The following is a 25000-nucleotide window of genomic DNA, read 5'->3' on the forward strand; positions in this document are numbered from 1 at the left end:
AGGACGGCGGGGCCGGACGGGCCCCCGCGCAGACGCACCCTCAGCCAACAGGCCCCACGGACCGGCGTGGGCGACAGCCACTAAAGCCTCTTTCTCCTCTACGCCTCGCGGGGCGTCTTTCCCCCCGCACACGCCTCCAAGAGACCAGGCGAGACGCGCCGCCGCGGCCGCGGCGGCCGGGACGCCCTTCAAACCGCAACTTCCTCCCGCCCGCCGGGCGGCCCTTCCCCCCAGGCACCCCGCGACCGCCCCGGGACCCGTGCGCGCCCGGCTGCCCCCCCCGTTGAGGAGGGGCCCGGCAGCACGGCCGCGGGTCGGCCAGACGAGGAGCGAGAGAGAAAGGAACGCCGGCGGGCGGGGAGGGGGAGCGAACCGGCAGAACGAGGACCGTCGACGGCAGGGCCGGCCGCAGCGGCACCCCCCCGCGGGAGACGCCTCACAAGGGACCGGGAGGCCGCTCGGGCGGCGACCGGGCACGCGAGCCAAGCCGGCGGGAATCACACTGCACCCAACCCGGAGCAGTCCCGCCACGCCCGCGGCACCGAGCCGACCCGAAACCAACGGACAACCCCCGGGAGCCCGAGGAGACGCCAGCCGACGCGAGAGAGAACCGAGGCAGACGCCGACGCCAACCGACGAAGACCCCCGCGTGGCAGCGGGTCCCAACGTCCGACGACGCGCCGGACGCGGCCGACCGCCGGTTCCCCCAAATAAGAAGTCCGCCCCCGAGAGCGAGGCCAACCCCGCGGTTCACGGACCCTCGAGAGCCCCGCGGAGGGGGAAGGGGGGGTAGGACGGCTCCCGCGATCTCCACCGGCCGTGGGAACGCTGCCGTGGAAGGGGGGGACGAGGCGGCAACCGCAGACGCCCGAGAGCACGCGGCACGCACCACACGCGACACGACCTCGCCGCGAGAGTGGCCGGGACGTGGACGCGCGTGGGAGGGACGCACACGCGACGGAGGGCACGGGGGAAACGGAGGCGGGTGGGACCGGGAGCCCAGCGCCGCCCTTCCAAACCCACCCGTCCCGCGACGACCCCTCGCGGTGAGGGGGGTACCGCGCACGCGGGCGTGTGCACGGCCCTTCCCCGCCACCTGCCACCAGAAACCCAATCTCCCCCACAAGCTCCGCACAGCGGCAGGTCGACAGAGCCCCGTCCCGCGTGATCCCTCCTCGTACTCGGAGCGGGGAGGCGCGGGTCGCGGTAGGCGAGAGAGCAAACGCTGCGCGCAGAAGGCTGAGGTCAGGGCGGGCAGCCGAGGGGACCATCCGGGAGAAGCCCCTCGGAGATCGTAAAGCCCTTTCCGAAGATAGCTAGAGAAGGCAAATTCCTCACTGAGGGCGGGACGAACCCAACACCGACGAGCAGCCAAGGGCTCCGTGCACGCAACGGGAAACGAGCAACAGGCGCGGGACAGAACGGGAAGGACCACGCGCCAGCTGGTGGGGGGTCTGCGGTATCGGCAAAGGTCTCTTTCTCCGGGGTCTTCTTGAGCATTCGCGGACCGGGGGGACCTGCGACAGGTCCCCGCCGAGGGCCAGACCTCTTCAAGGCGCACACAAAGGAGGAGCCTTGACTTGAGGGAGTCCGGTCTTTAAAAAGGGCCAGCCGCGATCGCTCAGCACCACCCTAACCGCGCAGGGCCCGCGGGTGAAGGCACCAAAAACATAGGCACGGGGTGGGCGCTCACCCAACGGAAGGAGCCTTTTAACCGCACACTCAACTCCTCGACCCCCCCCCTTTTCTGTCACCGTGCAGAAAGCCGGCAACTAGGACAAGGGAAAGCGTAAAGGCACAAGCACCATGGAGCACAGGAGGCACGCCGGGGAGCGGGAAGCGCCACCGCCAACTCAGAAGCGGGCACCTTGGTGGTCAAAGCCCGGAACGCTCCAGGAGCACCGCAAGGCTCACACAAAGCAGGGCGCGTGCACACACCATTCGGGAAGGGTATGCACCGCAGCGGGTCTACCACCTTCCCCCGGCACGGGGGAAGAGGGCCGCGAAGCAGTGAACGGCGTGGGGGCAAGCGCCCCCGACACGTCCACAGGGACACCGCGAACCACAGCAACAAGTGTGCGCGGGTCAGCGCTCGTGCCGGACAGCCGCACCCCTGACTTCCACACACCACCCTGCAAAGGAATGGGGAGGAGAGACGAGGGGCCCGCTGGCAGAACGAGAAGAGCGGTCGCCATTCGCGCTGAATGACCATTCGCCATGAATGTCCGTCCCTCGCCTGGCGCGGCTTAGGCCCCGGCCCGAAGAGAACGCGGCAGCACCACATCGATCCAACGGGAGCGAGACACGCCATGCATCGGGAACAACGGGCGTGAGAGCTTTCTAACACGCACTGGACGGGAATACGAGCGAGAAGAGCGAGAGAGAGCACGGGAAGAAGTCGCTAACACTGCCACACACACAAAAAAAAAATTTACCCTTCTCGAGGGCGAGAAAAAAAAGGAAGCGTTGCACTCGGGAGGCACGTGGCGTGGAAGAACGGGACTCAACGGGCAGCGGAGGTTCGGGAACTCCTTCAAAAAAAATAAAAATAAAAAAAAAATAAAAATAAAAAAATAAAATCCCCTTCGAAGGAGAAAAGGTGCAACTCGGGAGGCACACAGAAGGAAAGAAAGGGACACACCACCAAGCAGCGGAGGTTCGGGAACTCCTTCCAAAAAAAAAAAAAAAAAAAAACAAAAAAAAAACAAAAAAAAAAAAAACAAAAAAACCGGTCGGCCGCAGAGGAGCACGCCAGGGGGTCACTAGCACCAAACGGGAAAACCCTTCCAGTCGCACTCGGCACCAACGACTCCTACCGGTAACGGACGACAACCACCACGGGGAAATCGGGAACGCCTGACACGCGGGACGGTTGTCATAAAGCTGCCCCAGAGAGCACAGGCAAGCAAGCACGGGAAAGCAGGAAGCGCGTACTCATGGGGGGACGCTAAGCTTCAAGCATCGAAGAGGCCCATGCGCAGAAGAAAAGAGCTAGGGCTGGACAAGCAAACAGCCTTGGTGCAAGCCTCTTCCAACGTCCTTTAATGACAAAAAGAGTCAAAAGGACAGCGTGTCAGCATATATCTCCAGGTACAATAAGGACAGATAGCAAAGATGAAAAGTGTAAAAGACACAGGGATAAACATGACAGGCCACACGGAACGTCTGGAAGTCATGTTCGGTGACGTGTCCCCAAGAGGTCCCCATGTAGAAAGAGAACCGGACCGCAAAGGAACAACTGGTCGACCTTAGAACCCTGAGTGCTCACAGACCGAGGAGGCCATGGTAGATAGCCTGGAACACAGCTTCCCCTCGGCCTCAGAAGTCCATGCTCCCGCTGGCAGGGACCGGGGAGGATCCTGGAAAAAATAAAGTCTCGGAGGCGCCCCCTAGCCGGGACACCTCGGCTCGGAGGCCGGGGACACAGCACCCTCTCGGCCTCAGAGGTCCAGGCTCCCGCTATCAGGGACCGAAGGGACTCCTGGAAAAGAAAAAAAAAAAAATCCGTGGCGCCACCTAGCCGGGCCACCTCGGCTCGGAGGCCGGGGACACAGCACCCTCTCGGCCTCAGAGGTCCAGGCTCCCGCTATCAGGGACCGAAGGGACTCCTGGAAAAGAAAAAAAAAAATCCGTGGCGCCACCTAGCCGGGCCACCTCGGCTCGGAGGCCGGGGACACAGCACCCTCTCGGCCTCAGAGGTCCAGGCTCCCGCTATCAGGGACCGAAGGGACTCCTGGAAAAGAAAAAAAAAAAAAAAAACTCCGTGGCGCCCCCTAGCCGGGCCACCTCGGCTCGGAGGCCGGGGACACAGCACCCTCTCGGCCTCAGAGGTCCAGGCTCCCGCTATCAGGGACCGAAGGGACTCCCGGAAAAGAAAAAAAAAACTCCGTGGCGCCCCCTAGCCGGGCCACCTCGGCTCGGAGGCCGGGGACACAGCACCCTCTCGGCCTCAGAGGTCCAGGCTCCCGCTATCAGGGACCGAAGGGACTCCTGGAAAAGAAAAAAAAAAACTCCGTGGCGCCCCCTAGCCGGGCCACCTCGGCTCGGAGGCCGGGGACACAGCACCCTCTCGGCCTCAAAAGTGTCTATGGTCCCGCTGGCTGGGACCGAAGGGACTCCTGGAAAAGAAAAAAAAAAAAAAAAACTCCGTGGCGCCCCCTAGCCGGGCCACCTCGGCTCGGAGGCCGGGGACACAGCACCCTCTCGGCCTCAAAAGTGTCTATGGTCCCGCTGGCTGGGACCGGAGAGGAGGGAAGAAATAAAAAAAATAAAATAAAATAAAATAAAAAATTTAAAAAAAAAAAAATTGGAAAAAAAAAAAAATCCGGGACGGGGCCCAAGCCTTCTGGTCGACCTCATCCAGCTGCCACCAACCCCTCCTTGTGTCCCAATAGGTCGTACAGCCACCCTCCTCCCCTGAAGTTCTCCAGGTACAACCTCCTAGCTAGAGATGGTCCCCAGACAGGACGGCGTCTCCGTCGCGCACCCGCCTGCTTGCCTGTCACCCTCTCACCCTGGCCGGCTCACCACAGGCACTTCCCCGTCCTTTGTCACCAACCGGGGGACAGGAGCGTTGCGGAAACTTGTCGCCACTAGGTGTCGCCCGACAGCGATCTCGATCAAGCAAACCAATACAGACTGTCACGCGCCGCCGCCGCCACACACACTCATTCCGTCTCTCCAGAGTGACCTCCCTAGCTCAGGGGGACACTCACCCACGCACAACGGGGCAGGTACCCACCACTTCTCCCGAATGGCACAAACGGTCCCGGTTGTCCCGCCGGAACACAGTGAACGCGGGATGGACTCGGGGCCAACCCCCTCAGGCACCCAGAAAAGGAAAGTAGGACGGAGCGGTGAAAACAGGCCACCTCTAAGTGAAAGGACATGCACTCTCGAATCGGTTAACAATTAGCAAGGAACAGGCACAGTTAGGAAAAGGGAGCGTCCAAACTCCGGCGTGAGGGGAGGGTGGCGGCGACCTCAGTTCCACACCATTTTTAAATGGCTCACTCATTTTTAAAACCCTCCACCGATCCCGATGGGGGGGAGGGGGGGTTGTTGTTGTTCTCTGTTCCTCGCTGCCACCGCCAGCCGGCACTCACCAAACCACACACCTGCCACCCTCTTTGGAAGACTAAACACAGAGAGTAAATTAAAAGAATGGTGGAATGATGGTGGAATGGTTAAAATTCCCGTGATTTGTTTTCACTCTGATCAAAACATACTTATTTTGTGCATTTGCATTCCCTTGTTCACACGTGCCTCTGTGTGTGTGGTGGGGGGAGGGAGGGAGGGAGGGAGGGAGGGAGGGAGGGAGGGAGGAGAGAGAGAGAGAGAGAGAGAGAGAGAGAGAGAGAGAGAGAGAGAGAGCCAATTTAAAAAATAAAAACATGGTTAAATACAGCCACTTTGGGAAGATTGCTAGAGAGAATGCAGTCCAGAGTATGGAGGCCAGAGCTCTGGACGCTCTAGACCACAGGTCTCCCATCTCCCATATACCAGGCACCCAGCACCACCATCCCTACTTTGTTTGTTTGTGCGTTTGTTTGCTTGCTTGTTACATTAGTTTCATCCCAAGTTAATAATTATATATTTTTTTTCTATGCACGTATTTAGTTGTGGCAGGGGAACTCCTTCTTTAGGACAGGCAGACTTAGCTAGTTAGTTAGCCAGTCAAAAGTACGTAAAAAATTTATATCAACATAAATATCATTCACTAAGAAATCCTATCTGAAGAAAAAGAAAGAAAGGAAGAAAGAAGGAAGGGAGGGAGGGAGGGAGGGAGGGAGAGGGAGGGAGAGAGAGAGAGAGAGAGAGAGAGAGAGAGAGAGAGAGAGAGAAAGAAAGAGGAAAACTGGCAGACTTAGTTTTAGTGTTTTTGTTATTGTTTATTCAAGATATTGTTTCAGGGCTGGAGAGACGGCTCAGCGGTGAAGAGCACTGACTGCTCTTCCAGAGATCCTTAGTTCAAATCCCAGCAACCACATGGTGGCTCACAACCATCTGTAATGGAATCCTCTCCTTGTGTGTTGAAGACAGTGACAGTGTGCTCATAAAATAAATAAACAATAAAAAATATGTTTGAAGATTAAAGAAAAAACTCTCTCTCTCTCTCTCTCTCTCTCTCTCTCACACACACACACACACACACACACAAATAAACTCTGTAATAAAAATCAATGTGACTTCATGATCAAACTTCTATAGTCAATAGGACTAGAGAGAACACATGTCTGTAAAATAAAAGCAGAACCTCTTCTGCTTTGTTTTGTTTTGCCTCAAGGTACGTTTCTTTTGGTATAGCCCAGGCAGTCATGGAACTTGCTCCGTAGACTTATCTAGCCTCAAGCTCACAGAGGTCCACTCTGCCTGCCTCGACCACCCACACAGCTCTCTCTGCTGACTATATGTCTGCATGCCAGAAGAGGGCACCAGAACCTAGGAGGACACACCACATGGCTCCTGAGAATCCAGGTTTTGACTTTAAAAAAAAAAAAAAAAATTCTGACAGCATAGAGGGTAGATATCTGCCTTCCAGGCTCTTCTAGTGCTGTTTAAGGTGGGGTAATAGCCATGTGAAGGAGACAAGGGGAGAGGAAAAATCGATTGGATGAGTAGTGCTGCTGAGATTAAGGAACACACACACACACACACACACACACACACACACACAGAGAGAGAGAGAGAGAGACAGAGACAGAGACAGAGACAGACAGAGACAGACAGAGACAGTAAGACAAAGAGACAGAGAGAGAGAGATGACAGAGGGACACACCGAGGGAAAGACATCAGGACCAGCTGAATTTCTCAAGAAAAGAAAAGAAGAGAAAGGAAAAATGTTTTCTATATACACAAATCTGTATACATGATTTGTTATAGTGTCCCATTTGGGCACTTTGGATTCAACTGTGGATGGTTGGCAGCCAGCTTGGCTGACACCTGACCTCACCAAGATGGAGGCAGCCGGCCATTAGCCCTGATGTTCCAGGTCACTTCTGTTTCTCCCTTTCCCAGCCTCTAGGGAAACAGAACTTAATTAAACTCAGTTTGCACGTGCAGAAAGGTGAAGAGGCACCCAAAAGCAGCCAGAAGCCTCAGACCATCCACAGCCACATGTTCTCCTTCTGCCTATATTACTTCTAAATGATCGTATTTATTTATTTATTTATTTATTTATTTATTTATTTATTTATTTACTTACTTACTTACTTACTTACTTACTTACTTTTTTTTCTTTCTTTTTTTTCGGAGCTGGGGACAGAACCCAGGGCCTTGCACTTGCTAGGCAAGCGCTCTACCACTGAGCTAAATCCCCAACCCCCTTACTTACTTACTTACTTACTTACTTACTTACTTACTTATTTTTGTCATACTTAAACAATCATTCGTCCTTGAATTCCTCCTGTATGCCAGGTAGACTTAGTCAGTCAGTCAGTCAGTCAGTCATTTAGCCAGGTCAAAATAGTTAAACATAAATATCAATAAAATCAATAAAAATCAAATGCAAACCCAATAGACAGTAAGTAAAATCGAATAAACCAAAAGATACATCATAAGCACAGAGTTTCAGCCGGACATTGAAAAGCAGCAGTTACCGAAGCAGTCTCCCTCCCACACCAACACACACACAGCTCGACCACCACCTTATCTGCACATTTTCAGCTCCTGCTTTCTAGAGTTACCAAGTTTATACACTACAGAGTTTAGCAAGGCAGGCCGGTTCACCGCACCCCCAGGGTCAGAGAACATGCTAGACCAGCTCTAGGGGATGGGCTGGGGGGCAGGGGAGGGTGGGAAGAGGGGAAACAGGCAGACTTAGGTATTCTAGTTTTGTTCATTCAAGATTCCACTTCTCTCTGTTGTAGCCCTGATAGACAGACAGGCAGGCAGGAATATTTGTTTGTCTGGCTTGGGGTTTGGGTTTGGTCCATTTGTTGGTGGATTTTGTTTTGTTTTGTTTCATTTTGTTTTTCGGGAAGTGTGGTGACTTAGTGCCTACACAAGCCAAGGCAGGAAAAATAAATAAGTAAAGATCTCTGAAACACAAATCTGGAGTGGGCTCTAGCATGGCCATGGACACACGCATGCACAGACGCACGCACGCACGCACGCACGCACGCATTGTAGACACGCACTCAAGGACACACTGGATTCTACAATGTTTGGTTTCTGAGTGTGTGTCATACAGAACCTAACAGAATATGTAATGAACTCTGGCAGTGACAGCAGAAACAACCTATGAGAAGGCGTCCTTGCAATATTAAAATGGCAGGCTAGCCAGGTGACAGTTATCTTAACCAATCTGATGTAGGCCTCATTCACACGGCATCTAGGCCTTAACAGTTAATTGTATCTGTTTCTTTATTTTCCTCTTAGGCCATCACATTGTTTTACCTAGACCTTTAACAGCCAGCAGCTACCAGCCTACAGCTACCAGTTTCTTTCTTTTCATAAAGAAACCCTGTCTGAAAAACTAGGGGAGGGAGACAAACAGATTAACAGATCTCTCTCTCTCTCTCTCTCTCTCTCTCTCTCTCTCTCTCTCTCTCTCGCTCTCTCGCTCTCTCGCTCTCTCGCTCTCTCGCTCTCTCGCTCTCTCGCTCTCTCGGCGCGTGTGTTTGTGTGTTCAACAGAGGAGGCATTCAGGTCTGAGAGACGGGGGAGGGAAAGAGGGAAGAGAGACAGAGAGTGACAGAGAAACAGTTGACAGAGAGGGAGAATTGTAGGTTAATTATTGTTCCGTCTCCTCAATCACGGTCTACTGGTCGCCATCGTGGCAACCATGCCCCGCAACCCTACCTTCGGTAAGATCAAGCATAATGGCGGCAACCATATAATTCCTGCTTAGTCGCACTGAACACTCCGGTCATCACTACCTGTGGAGAATTGTAAGGGGGCTCCTCTGGTCTAGAGAGTAGTACCCTTGAGTGAAATGAGGATCACAGCAAGCATTATTTGTTTTGAGATATAAGATGTGGAAAGAACTATATGTGTGGATTTACAGACAGACAGACAGACAGACAGACAGACAGACAGACAGACAGACAGGACAGGACAGGACAGGACAGGACAGGACAGGACAGGACAGGACAGGAGAAAAAAACAAGAACACAAACAAAAACTCAAAATGGAAGTCCGGTTCCAAATAGTCTCTGTCTGCCCTGTCGCTCTAGTGTTGGTGGTCCAGGTTATAAAAGCTTATACATGGGTGGGTGCGGGAAGTGCTGCTGGGTGTTCAGTTCAGGTCCAAGATTATTGCGGGTAACTAGACAACAAAGAAAGCAGTTAGACTGACTTCTACAGTGTTCGGTTTCTGAGTGTGTTATCACACAGAAGAGCCTAACAGAATATGTAATGAATTCTGGCAGCAACAGCAGAAACAACCAATGAGAAAGTGTCCTTATAATATTAGCAGCTGCAACAAAATGGCAGACTAGCCAGCTAACAGTTCCCTAGCCATTAACTCATCTGACATAGGCCTTCTTCACGTTGCATCTAGATAGGTCTTCCTATCTTCCTCTCCAGTGCTGAGACCAAAGTGAGATCAAAGTCATGCATCACCATGGGTGCCTTCCTTTTCATTTCTTTTCTTTCATCCTAGGAAGTGAGTGAGTGTGTGTGTGTGTGTGTGTGTGTGTGTGTGTGTGTGTGTGTAAAGAGAGAGAGAAGGAGGGGGGGAGAGAGAGAGAGAGCTTTAGAGAGAGAGAGCTTTAGAGAGAGAGAGAGCTTTAAAATCAGCACTCAAGCCTTTTCTCTTCCTATCCCTATCCCAATCCCCCCCCCCCAAACCAGCAGCAAAGCCACCAGCACTCGAGAGACAGAGGAAGATGAAATCTCTGGTCTGAGAAACAAGAGGAGGTAGATAAACATACCCCCCCCCCCTCTCTCCTTCATAATTTGTTAAAGTGTTCCCTTTGTGTTGTGTGGACTCTACTTTATTAAGCAAGTTTCACATCGTACTAGCTCCAAAGAGGAGTCAACAGTCTCTTGGCGTGCAGACAGTTGTTGCCTGCTTTAAATATTTTTTGGTGTGTTTGTTTGTTTGTTTGTTTGTTTGTTTCAAAACCGAGGGCCTGCCTGCGTTCAACAGATCCAAACCCAGTTCTCAGAGGGGAAAATGGAGTCAAGTCCGAAGTCACTGGCATTTAAGTCATCTGCCATTGACAGTCATAGGAGATGGGAATATCGTCCTTTCTCCAATGGAGACTCACCTGGGTATGCATCAACCACATCTAAGGGCAGGCCTGGGTTAGTACGGGGTGGTGGATGGGGAGGAAGGATCTGGAAAGAGCTTTGCGATGGGAAACTATGATCAGAATGTTGCACAGAAAACAAAATTTGTATTTAAAAAGAAAAAAAAAAAGGCTATCCAAAAAATCTATCCAAAAATGAAAGGAAACAAAACAAAACAAAACAAAACAAAACAAAACCGACAGCAGAACTTTACTAACTGCAAATGCTCCATCTCCCTGTATCCAACCACTCCACTCCCAGATAGGTAGATGATAGTTTGCACTTCTGTCCCAGTCGGGTTAAGAAAAGGGGAACCACCTCTGTGGAGAGCCATCTCTCCAGCCCTTGACAAGCTTTATTTAACTAAACATTAAACATGAATCAGAAACGCCAAACCCTGTACATATATGGTCCAGATTCACCCTTACTTAGAAATCCCCGAGCTGGCAGGGCGAGGCTGGGAATTGAGAGTGAGCAAAAAGGGAGTCTGCCTCTTTCCCCCAGGGTGTGCTATCAACTCCATTACCATTTCCAAACAGCTGGGTGTGAGTCTAACTAAGGTTTCCTTCAGTCAGACATTTGCCAGGAGCCGGAGCCCTGACAGGACAGCGAGAGCGATGATCAGACATCATTTCACAGTGAAATCATCACTCGCTGATTTCAGGCAGAAAACTTTAGAAAACTCTAAACTCTAAAGAGGCACTGAAGCGTGCTAGGGCAGCAGCAGTACTTCCCCGACTGACCTTCAGGGACCTGCATATTCTCCAGCCCCGCCCCACCCCACCCCCTCTCAGCTAGCTCCTGTCCACCCCTCCCCCTCCCCCCACATACAGGGAGGAGGCCTTGTGTGTGTGTGTGGGGGGGGGGGGGGCGGCAGCGGGAAGATGCAACTCTCTCTTGAGAGAGAGTTCGGGTCTCCCAAACAAATACATAACTAGAAACTTCATTTATTTACTTTATTTCATCGAGCATACCGTGGAAGAGGGAAAAGGAACAGGGAAGCTAGGCCAACTGGTCGAGCTCCTCCTTTCGTTTTGTTTCAAAAAGGAAAGGAAAAGCCAAAGAACCCCCTCTTTTTGGTGAAAGGAACAGAATGGTGAAAGTTGAAACATCGGCTCGCCACTTAATACTTTGGCTTTTAATAAAAGGGACAGCAGATCGACTTCCGAGTTGATTAAGAGAGAGAGAAAGAGAGAGAGAGAGAGAGAGAGAGAGAGAGAGAGAATAAAAACCACAAAAAAACGTTTTGTCGACCAGCCTCCTTTTAAACCTCTGTTACACAGGAAGACTGGTCAACCTCATTCCCCCCTCCCCCCACTCACACACACACCCCTCCCCCTCCACGGAGAGGTTTAATGAGAGAAGAAAGGTAGAAGAAGAGAGTAAAGGCCAGTCATGAGCACGTGGAGAGAATTTGGGAGGGGAATGGGGAGAGAAGGGACAAAGGGGAAGAGGGGAAGAGAGGAAGAGCAAAAGAGCAAAGAGAGGAGCAAAGAGAGCCAACCTCATATTTTATTTTATTTTTTTTAAAGATTTATTTATTTTATTTATGCGTAAGAGTACACTGTAGCTATTTTCAGACACACCAGAAGAGAGCATCAGATCCCATTACAGATGGTTGTCAGCCACCTTGTGGTTGCTGGTAATTGAACTCAGGACCTCTGGGAGAAATTTGTGTGTGTGTGTGTGTGTGTGTGTGTGTGTGTGTGTGTGTGTGTGTGTGCCCGTTAGTTTAAAAATCTGCTGTAGACCTCCCTTTTAATATCTGTTTAACAAATATTTTTACCATATTTAAATTTTATTTATTTTATTTTACTTAAAAATAATAATGAATAAAGAGTCAATGTGAATAAACAATAAAACAAAAATCAAGGTGATCGGGGTTGGGGATTTAGCTCAGTGGTAGAGCGCTTGCCTAGCAAGAGTAAGGCCCTGGGTTCGGTCCCCAGCTCCGAAAAAAAGAAAAAAGAAAAAAAAAAAAATCAAGGTGATCAACAGATACCGACGACTGACATGGAAAAAAGTTAATAGATCGCCATAAAAACAGAGTAAGTGCGATGTAAACAATAAAACAGATGGGATGGAGAGATGGCTCAGCGGTTAAGAGCACTGACCGCTCTCCCAGAGGTCCTGAGTTCAAATCCCAGCAACCACATGGTGGCTCACAACCATCTGTAATGAGACCTGATGCCCTCTTCTGGTGTGTCTGAAGACAGCTACAGTGTACTCACATGCGTTAAATAAATAAATTAAAAAAAAAAAGAAAACAATAAAGCAGAAATTAAGACGAGGGACACAGAAGGACAAGGGAGATAAAACAATTAAATGTTAACAGACATAAAGTGGGAACGACGGGGTTGGGGATTTAGCTCTGTGGTAGAGTGCTTGCCTAGCAAATGCAAGGCCCTGGATTCAGTCCCCAGCTCTGAAAAAAGAAAAAAGAAAAAAGAAAAAAAAAGAAAAGCGGGAACGAGATGAAGGGCAAATATAGACGACTGAAACGAAATGATGGAATAAATTTATAAAATAATAATAAAATACGAGTAAATACGAATAAATGGCAAACTGGACTTTAATAAATGTTTAAATCAAGGTGAATGACAAATACAATTTAGACAAAAAGGTTTTGAAAAATGAAAAGAAATAGAAAGCATATATGAATCAATAACAAGACTGAAGTCACAATGGCCTTGAAGTGACACGGACGACAAACGTGAAAAACATAAATGAAATAATTTCGACAGCCACGGACATTCACATGGTGTGTTGGGAAACACCGCAGTCTTTATTTGGCGAGTAAAAACGCCTCGGGGAACTCTGTACATAGGAGGCTGGGAGCATGAATCACTCTATCTATCTATCTATCTATCTATCTATCTATCTATCTATCTATCTTTTTTTTTATTTTTCTCTCCCTTACATCTTCCCACCATACCATACGTTTCTCCTTATACAAATCCATAGATTTATATATGTTCTTAATTTCATTTTTTTCCTCTGCCACACAGCCCACCACACAGAACCTCTAGATCTCGGGATCCCCTTCTGCCAGCACCAGTGGCAAGGGCACAGCTCCCCAGAGAATTAACTCGATCCGAACATAAGCGCGACAAGAAATTAAAAGTTAAATCGGAAGTGAAACTGAAAATGAAATTTTGGCCGAAAATAAAATAAAATGAAAGGTATAAGTTTTGTGACAATCAAATCATAAATCCCAATTGGGCAAAAAATAAAATTACAAAGTCAAAATTTTGTCCAGTCCACTGTGCTCCTGTGGAATCCCTCCCTGGAACTTGCTCGGTAGAGTAGTCTAGTCCCAAACTCACAGAGGTCTGCCCTGCCTTTCTCTGAAACCTACAGAGCCAGTCAAAACCTACAATCCTTTGTTGTTTGTTTGGCAGTTTGGCAGTTTGTTTGTTCCTGGACAAAAATGTGGGCTCTCTCTGATTCCTATATGTCTGCATGCCAGAAGAGGGCACCAGAACATAAGAGGACACACCACACAGCTCCTGAGAATCCAGAGGGTTTTTTTTTTGTTTTGTTTGTTTTGTTTGTTTTTTCTTCCTCTTTTCTTTTTTTCCGGAGCTGGGGACCTTGCTCTTCCCAGGGCCTTGCGCTTGCTAGGCAAGCGCTCTACCACTGAGCTAAATCCCCAACCCCGAGAATCCAGGTTTTTGACCAAAACAAAAAACAACAACAGGGGCTGGAGAGATGGCTCAGCGGTTAAGAGCACTGACTGCTCTTCCAGACGTCCTGAGTTCAATTGCCAGCAACCACATGGTGGCTCACAACCATCTGTAATGAGATCTGATTGATCTCTTCTGGTGTGTCTGAAGATGACTGCAGCATACTCAGATAAATAAAAAACAAATCTAAAAAAATTAAAAACAACAACAAAAAACACAAAAACAAACAAACAAACAAAACCCCCAAAACTAACAACCTAGAGGGTAGATATCTGCCTGCCCAGGTCTTCTAGTGCTATTTAAGGCTTCCTGTAGATAATAAAGCTTGTGTATCTTTTATCCAGGAACAGAATCATCAAGGCAGGGTAGGAGAGAAGCCCTGTTTGGGATTAAACGTTTCTACAACGTAACAGGAGGAGGCGGAGGGAGAGGGGCTCCTCAGACATAAATCTAAAATAGTACAATGGATCATTTTGAAGGCGTGTGGGTGAGGGTGACTGGAGACAGAGTTTTTCTCTGAGTGAGTGTGGAACTCACTGTCCCTGAGCTCAGCCTGTGATGAGAGAGAGAGAGAGAGAGAGAGAGAGAGAGAGAGAGAGAGAGAGAGATCGAATTTTCTGTGTCTCTCTGTCTCTGTCTGTCTGTCTCTCTCTCTCTGTGTCTGTCTCTCTCTCTGTCTCCCTGTCTCTGTCTCTCTTCCTCTCTCTGTCTCTCTGTCTCTCTCTGTCTCTGTCTCTCCCCCCTCCCCCATGCGTGTGTTTGTGTGTTCAACCGAGGAGGCAATGGCAGATAAATGTCTGCCCCTCCTCTGTAAGCCAGGCCACTCCATTACTGCCTTTCCTTTTTCTTAGTTTGTTTGGTTTATTCCAAGTTAATTGTATCTGTTTCTTTATTTTCCTCCTCATTTCTTTAGTTGAGTCAGGGGTCTTTGCACAAAAGCCCTGGAAATCAGTACCTGGATCAGGTCTGCAGCCTGCTCACAGAGTTCTACCCACCTTCACCTCTCAAGTGATGCAATCAAAGACATGCAGCACCACACCTGGCTTCTTTTCACATGTACATTTACTTTAGTTCCAATGCTCATTCAGGTCTGAGAGACGGGGGAGGGAAAGAGGGAAGAGAGACAGAGAGTGACAGAGAAACAGTTGACAGAGAGGGAGAATTGTAGGTTAATTATTGTTCCGTCTCCTCAATCACGGTCTACTGGTCGCCATCGTGGCAACCATGCCCCGCAACCCTACCTTCGGTAAGATCAAGCATAATGGCGGCAACCATATAATTCCTGCTTAGTCGCACTGAACACTCCGGTCATCACTACCTGTGGAGAATTGTAAGGGGGCTCCTCTGGTCTAGAGAGTAGTACCCTTGAATGAAATGAGGATCACAGCAAGCATTATTTGTTTTGAGATATAAGATGTGGAAAGAACTATATGTGTGGATTTACAGACAGACAGACAGACAGACAGACAGACAGACAGACAGAGAGAGAGGACAGGATAGGACAGGACAGGACAGGACAGGACAGGACAGGACAGGACAGGACAGGAGAAAAAAACAAGAACACAAACAAAAACTCAAAATGGAAGTCCGGTTCCAAATAGTCTCTGTCTGCCCTGTCGCTCTAGTGTTGGTGGTCCAGGTTATAAAAGCTTATACATGGGTGGGTGCGGGAAGTGCTGCTGGGTGTTCAGTTCAGGTCCAAGATTATTGCGGGTAACTAGACAACAAAGAAAGCAGTTAGACTGACTCCTACAGTGTTCGGTTTCTGAGTGTGTTATCACACAGAAGAGCCTAACAGAATATGTAATGAATTCTGGCAGCAACAGCAGAAACAACCAATGAGAAAGTGTCCTTATAATACTAGCAACTGCAACAAAATGGCAGACTAGCCAGCTAACAGTTCCCTAGCCATTAACTCATCTGACATAGGCCTTCTTCACGTTGCATCTAGATAGGTCTTCCTGTCTTCCTCTCCAGTGTGTGTGTGTGTGTGTGTGTGTGTGTGTGTGTGTGTGTGTGTGTGTGTGTGTGTGTAAAGAGAGAGAGAAGGAGGGGGGGAGAGAGAGAGAGAGAGCTTTAGAGAGAGAGAGCTTTAGAGAGAGAGAGAGCTTTAAAATCAGCACTCAAGCCTTTTCTCTTCCTATCCCTATCCCAACCCCCCCCCCCCCAAACCAGCAGCAAAGCCACCAGCACTCGAGAGACAGAGGAAGATGAAATCTCTAGTCTGAGAAACAAGAGGAGGTAGATAAACATACCCCCCCCCCTCTCTCCTTCATAATTTGTTAAAGTGTTCCCTTTGTGTTGTGTGGACTCTACTTTATTAAGCAAGTTTCACATCGTACTATCTCCAAAGAGGAGTCAACAGTCTCTTGGCGTGCAGGCAGTTGTTGCCTGCTTTAAATATTTTTTGGTGTGTTTGTTTGTTTGTTTGTTTGTTTGTTTGTTTGTTTCAAAACCGAGGGCCTGCCTGCGTTCAACAGATCCAAACCCAGTTCTCAGAGGGGAAAATGGAGTCAAGTCCGAAGTCACTGGCATTTAGGTCATCGGCCATTGACAGTCATAGGAGATGGGAATATCGTCTTTTCTCCAATGGAGACTCACCTGGGTATGCATCAACCACATCTAAGGGCAGGCCTGGGTTAGTACGGGGTGGTGGATGGGGAGGAAGGATCTGGAAAGAGCTTTGCGATGGGAAACTATGATCAGAATGTTGCACAGAAAACAAAATTTGTACTTAAAAAAAAAAAGGCTCCCGATATCTATCCAAAAATGAAAGGAAATAAAAACCGACATCAGAACTTTACTAACTGCAAATGCTCCATCTCCCTGTATCCAACCACTCCACTCCCAGATAGGTAGATGATAGTTTGCACTTCTGTCCCAGTTGGGCTGTCGAGGTTAAGGAAAGGGGAACCACCTCTGTGGTTATGTGATCCACACACGAAATAAAATAAAAGGAGCGGATAAACGTGCCTGGCATTTTAAGATGCTCAATTTCTTTGCAAGCTTCATTTTGTTTCATTCTTTTAAAGGTTTACTTATTTATTTTCACTTACATTGAGTACACTAAAGCCCTTTTCATATACACAGGGCAGTAGAGTGCATGGGATATCCCTTTGCAGAGGGTTGTGAGCCACCATGTGGTTTCTGTGGAATCGAACTCAGGACCTCTGGAAGAGCAGAGCGGTGAGTGCTCTTAACCTCGGAGCCATCTCTCCAGCCCTTGACAAGCTTTATTTAACTAAACATTAAACATGAATCAGAAACGCCAAACCCTGTGCATATATGGTCCAGATTCACCCTTACTTAGAAATCCCCGAGCTGGCAGGGCGAGGCTGGGAATTGAGAGTGAGCAAAAAGGGAGTCTGCCTCTTTCCCCCAGGGTGTGCTATCAACTCCATTACCATTTCCAAACAGCTGGGTGTGAGTCTAACTAAGGTTTCCTTCAGTCAGACATTTGCCAGGAGCCGGAGCCCTGACAGGACAGCGAGAGCGATGATCAGACATTATTTCACAGTGAAATCATCACTCGCTGATTTCAGGCAGAAAACTTTAGAAAACTCTAAACTCTAAAGAGGCACTGAAGCGTGCTAGGGCAGCAGCAGTACTTCCCCGACTGACCTTCAGGGACCTGCATATTCTCCAGCCCCGCCCCACCCCACCCCCTCTCAGCTAGCTCCTGTCCACCCCTCCCCCTCCCCCCACATACAGGGAGGAGGCCTTGTGTGGGGGGGGGCGGCGGGGAGATGCAACTCTCTCTTTTTTTTTCCTTTTCTTTTTTTCTTTTCTTTCTTTCTTTCTTTCTTTCTTTCTTTCTTTTTTTTTTTTTTTTTTTTTTTTTTTTTTTTTCCGTAGCTGGGGACCGAACCCAGGGCCTTGCGCTTGCTAGGCAAGCGCTCTACCACTGAGCTAAATCCCCAACACCCGCAACTCTCTCTTGAGAGATAGTTCGGGTCTCCCAAACAAATACATAACTAGAAACTTCATTTGTTTACTTTATTTCATCGAGCATACCATGGAAGAGGGAAAAGGAACAGGGAAGCTAGGCCAACTGGTCGAGCTCCTCCTTTCGTTTTGTTTCAAAAAGGAAAGGAAAAGCCAAAGAACCCCCTCTTTTTGGTGAAAGGAACAGAATGGTGAAAGTTGAAACATCGGCTCGCCACTTAATACTTTGGCTTTTAATAAAAGGGACAACAGATCTCCCTCCTATTTGGTTAAAAAAAAAAAAAGGAATTAAAACACCACAAAAACGTGCTGTCAGCCAGATTCCCTTTAAACCTCCGTTATACAGGAAGACGGGTTTTTTTTAAGCATCATTTTAAATATATAAATATGTATTTGTGTGTGTGTGTGTGTGTGTGTGTGTGTGTGTGTGTGTCCGTCCGTCCGTCCGTCCGTCAGTCAGTCAGTCAGTCAGTCAGTCAGTGTCTTCTGTATGGAGAGGATGTGCTGACTCTGAAGCTATGATCTAGACACTTTCTAGATCACAGTTAAAAAGTTTTTAATAACTGTGTGAAGGAGACAGGTAGGGGTGGGTGTGTGTGTGTGTGTGTGTGTGTGTGTGTGTGTGTGTATGCATGCATGCATGTGGGGGGGAGGGGAGGCTTTGATATCAGCACTCAAGCTTTTTTACTTCCTATCCCAATCTCCCCAAACTACCATCAAAGCAGCACTAGGGAGGCAGAGAAAGGTGAATCTGAGAGTTTCAGTCCTTCCCACCCTACAGACGAATACAGAGAAACCCAGTCTGAGAAACTAGGGGAGGGGGGAGGGGGAGAGAGAGAGAGAGAGAGAGAGAGAGAGAGAGAGAGAGAGAGAGAGAGAGAGAGAGAGAGATCAAATTCTCTTGTGTCTGTCTCTGTTTTTCTCTATCTCTCTCTCTCTCTCTCTCTCTCTCTCTCTCTCTCTCTCTCTCTCTCTCGTTGTGTGTGTGTGTGTGTGTGTGTGTGTGTGTGTGTTTGTTTGTTTGTTTGTTTGTTTCAAAACCCAGAGCCTGTCTGTAACAGATCTAAACACAGTTCTTGAAGGGGAAAATGGAAACAATTCCATAGTCTCTGGCAATGAAGTCATCTCCCATTGAAAACCACAGGAGAGGGGAATATTGTCCTCAACTAGGCATATATCAACCAGTATTTCACAGGCAGACCTTCAGGGAGGTGCAGATTCACCAGCCCTACCCTCCCTCCCATCCCCCCAGCATCCCTGCTCATCTCCTGTCCACCATTTGTTGATTCATTGTTGCTGTTGCTGTTGCTGTTGCTGTTGCTGCTGTTGTTGTTGTTGTTGTTGTTGTTGTTGTTGTTGTTGTTGTTGTTCCTGGTGTGAAGAACACTGTGAGGTAGCCTTCCTCTAATAAACCCTCTGGTCTTTAGGGATCCTTCATCCACTCACTCTCTGCCAGACTGAGTTCACAGCAGAAAACGCGTTTTTGAGAGAAACATGTTCCTGGTCCTGTGTGCCCATATTGAGGGAGGCATGAGAAAGGGATAACAAGGAAGGGAGACCCGGCAGTGGTAGGGGGCTGGGATGGGGTCGGGGGTGGGTGTCCTAGCTTGCTAATCCAACTGACCCACTTGCTGTGTAAATAAATATTTTGCATTCTGTGTCCCTTGTTTGATTTCTCACTAAATTCCAGATTGTCAATCTCCCTGTGTCGATTGCACAAGAACCCAAATGGGGATGCTGGGTGGTGAGCTGATTCCTCCCTAGAACACCTGTGCACTCTCTCATAGTCTCTAACCTCCTTGCTGGACTCTTTTGGGCTTGGACCTGGCTGTCTGTAAGCCAGGAAGGAAGGAAGGGAGGGAGGGAGGGAGGGAGGGAGGGAGGGAGGGAGGGAGGGAGGGAGGGAACAGGCCTCAGTTGAGAATCCCAATTTTCTAGTTCACTGCATCTGATGGCTGGCTGACCCTTCCAGGTGAATTGTATTTTTTTTTCCTTTTCACTCCTTTATTTGAGTCAGGGGTGTCTGCACATAGACCTGGAAATCAGTACCTAGATCAGGCCTGCCTGCCTGCCTGCCTGCCTGCCTGCCTGCCTGCCTGCCTGCCTTCCTCTATCTCACAGAGACACAGTTCTAAACACCTCTGCCTCTTGAATGATGGAAATAAAGACATGCACGAACACCTGGCTTCCTTTCATTGTACATTTAGCCTAATTTCAGTTTTATTCATGTCTGGGAGGGAGACTTGCTTGTGTGCTGTAGTTCAATTCCTTTCACTGTGTGGTTTCCCCACCACCTTGGCCACCATGCCACGTGGAAGAGAAGAAGAGATGAACCATATTGTTGGCACCCATATAACAAACACTTGGTTGCTTCCTCTGAGCCCTCTGAGTATCCTTACATCTCTGTATTTTAAAGTGGTTTTGTTTTGTTTTTTATTGCTGTCAAACTCTCTCTCTCTCTCTCTCTCTCTATCTATCTATCTATGTGTGTGTGTGTGTGTGTGTGTGTGTGTGTGTGTGTGTGTGTGTATTTTTTTTCTTCCCCCAGAGCTGAGGACTGAACCCAGGTTTTTGAGCTTGCTAGGCAAGGACTCTACCACTGAGCTAAAACCCCAACCCCTATCTCTGTGTTTTAAAAAGTAGACTCTGGAGCAATACCGGGCAGGTCTCCAAGGCGGGTCCTTCGCTTTATTTTATTCTTTTTGTTTTTAATTGTTAAAGATTTGTTTGTTTGTTTGTTTGTTTGTTTGTTTGTTTGTTTGTTTTATGTCTATTCGAGTACCCTGTAGGTGTCTTCAGACACCCCAGAAGAGGGCATGATTGACAATTACAGATGGTTGCAAGCCGCCATGTGTTGGCTGGGTATTGAACTCAGGACCGCTGTAAGAGCAATCAGTGCTCTTAACGACGGTGCCATCTCTCCATCCACCTACTTTATTTTATTCTCTATGCTCTCTTGTGCGAGTCAAGGTCAAGCAGGCAAGAAACACCCAAACAGATTGGTCCATCACCACTTTCTGAATTCTTTTTGTTGTTGATGTCAGGGATGTAAAGCAAGTTTACCCATGAAGAATTGTAAGGGAGTCCTTCTGATTTAGAGAATAGCAGCCTTGAAATGAAATGAGAATCACAACAAGCATTTGTCTTATTGTTTTTGTTTTTTTCTTCCTTTTTCTTCGGAGCTGAGGACCGAACCCGGGGCCTTGTGCTTCCTAGGCAAGCGGTCTACCACTGAGCTAAATCCCCAACCCCTACATTTGTCTTAAAGTCTGAAAAACACAAAACAAAACAAAACAAAACAAAACAACAACAACAACAACAACAACAACAACAACAACAACAACAACAACCAAGAACAAACCATGAGACCGCAGAAATCCTCAGGCGGAGGAGTAAGGAGCTAGTTTTTATTGGTTAGGGTATTATTTGGTCGGGTGGGGGTAGGGGTGGGGGTGGGGGTGGGGGTGGGGGTGTTGTCCTTCCTACACCTCTCTTGCATGAATGAGCTGAACATTACTTAAGCTTGTGTCCAAAACTGTCCATTTTTTAGATTGATCCCAGGAGGGAGGGAGCGAGCCGGGGATACAGCACACCCTCTCTGGCCTCAGAGGTCCAGGCTCCCGCTGGCAGGGCCCGAAGGGACTCCTGGGGGGAAAAAAAAATAAAGTCTCCGAGGCACCACCTAGCCGGTTTTATTCTTGAAGAAAAGCAAACATACATAATGGAATAAGGGAAAGAAAAAACCCTGTTTTCTATATACACAAGCAGTCGTAATTTGTTATAGTGTCCCCTTTGCGTAGTTTGGATTCGATGACTTTATTTTATCAAGCAAGTTTTAAACAGCGGTAACTCCAAAGAGGAGTCAACAGCCCCTTTAAGTGCAGTCAGTCATTGACCCTTTGGTCTGTCTGTCTGTCTGTCTGTCTGTTTCAAAACGAGGGAGGGCCTGCCTGCCTGCCTGCCTGCCTGCCTGCCTGCCTGCCTGCCTGCCTGCCTGCGTGCCTGCATCAGATCTAAATACAGTTCTCAGAGGGGAAGACAGAGACAAGTCAGAAGTCACTAGCACTCAATGGACGACCACCAACCTAAGGGCAGGCCTAGGGTAGAATTTGATGGACGGACGGACGGACAGACGGACGGACAGACGGATGGACAGATGGACAGAAAGGATCTAGGAGGAGCTTTGGGAAAGATGAAAAGCCTCCATTTCCCCCCAAAAGAACGAGCCCCAACAGCTGGGCTCTTCGAGATGAGTTATAAGGGGAACCACACATACAGTTTTGTATCACACATACAGTTTGTCATCATCCGTCAATACCAGGTAGACTTTTCAACGTATGTAGGTAGCTGTTGTCAGGTCAGTCCTTTACTAAGCCTCATGTAAGCTCTGCAGGGTAAGCCTCAGGAATTCATCTGTGCGTCCCGCAGGGTATGCTTTCTTGCTTTGTTAAAGGCTAGACTTTGGTTGCTGTCTGTCTGTCTGTCTGTCTGTCTGTCTGTCTGTCTGTCTGAATGAATGAATGAGCGAGGGAATGAACGAATGAGGAGGGGATGCACATGCCTATGGTTTTAAGATGCTTAATTTCTTTACAAGGTTTATTTATTTAAACATTAAACATTGGGGTTGGGGATTTAGCTCAGTGGTAGAGCGCTTGCCTAGGAAGCACAAGGCCCTGGGTTCGGTCCCCAGCTCCGAAAATAAAATAAAATAAAATAAAATAAAATAAAATAAACATTAAACATTAATCGGAAATAATGGAGTCAGCAGTTAAGAGTTCTGACTGTGTTCTTCCAGAGGTCCTGAGTTCTATTCCCATGGTGGCTCACAACCCTCTGTTATGGGATCGATCTGCTGTGTGTCCGAAGACAGCTGCAGTGTGCTGTTTGTAGGGTAAAGAAAAAAATACTAAAGAAGAAAAAAAAAAAAAGAGAGAGAAAAAGTTAGAAGCACCAAGTCAAGTCATGTAAATATTGCCCACATTCGGATTTAGACATGCCTGAGCTGTCAGGGCGAGGCTGGGTGAGAGCGAATCAGTGAACGATCGGACTCTTCCTCTCTCTGTGAGGGTGTGTCATGAACTCTATTACCATTTCCAAAGAGTTAGGTATGCTGGAGCGAAGTGGACCGGAAAGCCAAGGGAGGAGAGGTATGCCTACACGAGTCCACCCAACCCCCCCGCCCCCCCCCCCCAGGGAGACATCCTCGAGTGGTGGGGGGAGGGGCGAAGGTGTGGAGGGATAATTTCCAACAAATAAATCCCAACAAATAAATTACTAGAGACTTGATTCATTGATTTACTTTAAATTTATTGAGTGTATCGGGAAAGAGGGAAAATGGGTCAAGGAGGGAGGGAGGGAGGGAGGGAGGGAGGGAGGGAGGGAGGGAGGGAGGGAGGGAGATCTTTTCCTCCAAATCGGCTGGTATGTAGTCTCAGTGCGTCAGAAAAAAGACTGCTTCTGGCCTCCTTTCTGATTACCCCAAGGCAGTCTGGTCACCGTGCTGTAATAGAAAGGGAAACCACAGTCAAGTCATGGGAGCGAGCGAGCAAGCAAGCAAGCAAAAATCATAAACAAAAGCAAAAACACGTCTGTTAAGTTGAGCAGAGCAGAGCAGAGCAGAGCAGAGCAGAGTAGGGCAAAGCAATACAAGGTCACATTCCACAAAGGCTGATATAGTCTGCCATCTTGGTCTACAGAGTGAAAAGTAGAAGGAGAAAATGAATATCGCTTTGTGTGTCACAAAGTTTTTAAGTTGTAAGGAACATTGCAGGGCTAAACCTTCAAATCCTCAAACCACCCAACCCAAGCTTTCCTCCTCCTCATCCTCCTCCTCCTCCTCCTCCTCCTCACCCCCCATTGCCCCCCCCGTGTGGTGTGTGTGTGTGTGTGTGTGTGTGTGTGTGTGTGTGTGTGTGTGTTTGCGCACGAGCTCGAGCTCGGGCACGCATTTCTTTCACTGCACAACCATCATTGGAGGACGTTTAAATAAACACGAATGAATCAGACAGGCAGACAGACAGGGGCCCATAATGGATCCCTACAACTCGGTGGTGGTGGTGGTGGTGGTGGTGGTGGTGGTACACACCGATTGGTTGACCTCTTTCTTTTAAAGAAAGGACAAGAAACAAAGAGAAATAAAAATGAAGGAATATAGACCTAGCCAAATATTATTTTATTCCCTCCTTCATGGAGCGACAAGAAGATTTATTCATCAACCTTCGTCTAGAATAAGAAAGTAATTGCAAATGAAATCGAGCCATCTTACTGTAATAAGATGTTATCGAGAGAAAGGGGAATTGGATACTGGATCCATTGCTGCCCCCCCCACACACAAATTGGAAAGAAAAGCAACTCCCAGATCGCTCAACTAACGAGGCTTATTTAAAACTGGAAAAAGAGGGCTGGAGAGATGTCTCAGCGGTTAAGAGCCCTGGCGCTCCTCCAGAGGTCCTGAGTTTTCAATCCCCAGCAAGCACATGGTGGCTCCCAACCATCGGTAATGGGATGAGGCCTTCTTCTGTGTGTCTGAAGATAGTTACAGTGTACTCATAGTCACAAAATAAATAATTCTGGAAAAGAAGAGGAAATAACTTTAAAAAAAAGAAAGGAGGCTGACTGGTCGACCTTCCTTCCCTCCCTCCCTCCCTTCCGTCCTTCCCTCCTCCCTCCCTCAGGTTCGTACCTAGGAACTCATGCACACACAGCCACACCCCCCCCCACACACATATATTTAATATTCAATATTTATAAAAAATACGACTGGAGAGATGGTGAGAACAATGGAAAGCAGAGAACTATTCAGCTGACCAATTGATACCTTCAGTTTGCTTATAATGGAAGGGACAACTGGCCGACCCTCCCCTGTCACACACACACACACACACAGAGAGAGAGAGAGAGAGAGAGAGAGAGAGAGAGAGAGAGAGAGAGAGAGAGAGAGAATTGAATGTAAACCAAAGGGGGGGGGGGCGGAAACATAGTACTGGGGTTGGGGATTTAGCTCAGTTGGTCAGTGGTAGAGTGCTTGCCTAGCTAGCAAGCGCAAGGCCCTGGGTTCGGTCCCCCAGCTCCGAAAAAAAAGAGAAAGAAACAAAAACAAAAAAATCATAGTACTGCAAGTACCAGTCACTGCT

The sequence above is a fragment of the Rattus norvegicus genome, chromosome 12 (genome assembly GCF_021556685.1).
Source record: "Rattus norvegicus strain SHRSP/BbbUtx chromosome 12, alternate assembly SHRSP_T2T, whole genome shotgun sequence".
In the NCBI taxonomy this organism is placed as follows: Eukaryota; Metazoa; Chordata; class Mammalia; order Rodentia; family Muridae; genus Rattus; species Rattus norvegicus.